Below are 1,685 nucleotides of genomic sequence, written 5' to 3'. Positions count from 1 at the left end.
ATGCTTGAAATGGGTGAAGGAAATGGCTTGATTTTGGCCAATTTCATGTCCACATGGCCTAAGACACAAGTGTGTGACTCAGTTGTGTGTGACACACAGCCATGCGACACGGCCGTGTGTCCCCTGTAGCTTTTAAAGGTTACAAGTCAGGTAGTTACACGGCCTAGCACATGGCCTGGCACACGGGCGTGTGGCTTGGCCATGTAACCCAACTCAAAGAGTTACACGGGCACAAACATGGGCTGGGATACGGTCGTGTGTCCTTATTTTGATTCTTACATGGCCTAAGACATGACAAAGTGTCCTTATTTCAATTCTTACATGGCCTAAGACACGGGCGTGTGTCTCAGCCGTGTGAGTCACACAGCCTGGCCACATGACCGTGTGACCCCTGCAGTTTAATTTTTCTAAATTTTTTCTCAATGTTTCAAATTTTTGATTTAGTACCAATTCATTTCTAAAGTGTTTTTAGGGCCTCGAGGGCTCGATTAAGGGACGATATTAATGTATATATATATGAATTACATTATGTTTACATTAACATTTGGAAATGTATGTTTTTATGGTATGATTTTACGGTAGTGCTCCATAACCTTACTTTAGTGACGGATACGGGTTAGGGGTGTTACAGTAATACACTGTGCCACTCTTAAATGAATTAAATCTAGGAATTAGGAGGCTGAATATCGAGGCACCCCAATTTGAATTGAAACTAGTGATGTTTTAATGCTCTAAACGGTGTGCCAGTTTAGTGGTATGCCCAAAGAAGATCTACATCAACGGCTTCGATTATTCATGGAGGTGAGTGATTCATTTAAGATAGCTAGTGTGATTGAAGATGCATTAAGGTTGAAGTTGTTTCCGTACTCGTTGCAAGATCGAGCATGAGCTTGGTTGATTTCATTGCCACTAAGTTTAGCATCTACTTGGCAAGAATTAGCAGAAAGGTTTTTGGTAAAGTATTTTCCACCAAGCAAGAACGCAAAGTTGCAAAATGAGATAACTACTTTTCAACAATTGGATGATGAGTCCTTATACAAAGCATGAGAAAGATTCAAAGATTTTCTTTGTAAGTGTCCTCATTATGGGATTCATCATTGTATCCAACTGGAGATGTTTTATAACGGTATCAATGCACATACAAGATTAACGGTAGATGCTTCTATGAATGGTGCAATTTTGTCTAAGTCTTATAATGAGGCTTAAGAAATCACCGAAAGGATTGCTAGCAACAATTACTAATGGCTAACAAATTAAGTAGTTTTAGGAAGATGAGTAGCTGGTGGAGTGCATGAAGTGGACGCGTTGACTTCACACTCTGCTCAGGTATCTTCTATTTCCTCAATATTAAAATAGTTTACCACTAATGGTTTGAATAATTTTATAGCTCAATCACCAAGCCAGTATGATGTTGTTTCATATGTGTATTGTGGGGATGGTCATTCTTTCGAGAATTACCCTTCAAACCGAAGTCTGTTTGTTATGTAAGGAATCGATATCAAAATAGAAGTGGACAAGGACTATAGTCCAACTTCTACAATCCATCATGGCGGAGTCATTTGAACTTTTCTTAGAGTAACCAAGGAAATGGACTGAAGAATCATATGCAGCAAAGACCCAATCAATCCCAAGGGTTTAGTCAAAAAGCCCCAAAACCACCTCAAGCTGAATTATCATATAGTTTA

General features: G+C 39.3%; 1 non-coding gene across 1 annotated transcript; it reads right to left on the bottom strand.

Annotated features, from left to right (window-relative positions):
* Positions 1–985: 985 nt before the first annotated feature.
* LOC121224047 (small nucleolar RNA R71) lies at positions 986–1,091 on the bottom strand. The gene has a single exon (XR_005921510.1). It is a non-coding gene; the product is annotated as a small nucleolar RNA R71 (small nucleolar RNA).
* Between the last annotated feature and the right edge of the window lie 594 nt (positions 1,092–1,685).

The sequence above is a fragment of the Gossypium hirsutum genome, chromosome D11, assembly GCF_007990345.1.
Source record: "Gossypium hirsutum isolate 1008001.06 chromosome D11, Gossypium_hirsutum_v2.1, whole genome shotgun sequence".
Taxonomy (NCBI): Eukaryota; Viridiplantae; Streptophyta; class Magnoliopsida; order Malvales; family Malvaceae; genus Gossypium; species Gossypium hirsutum.
This window is presented reverse-complemented; position numbering and strand designations above follow the sequence as displayed.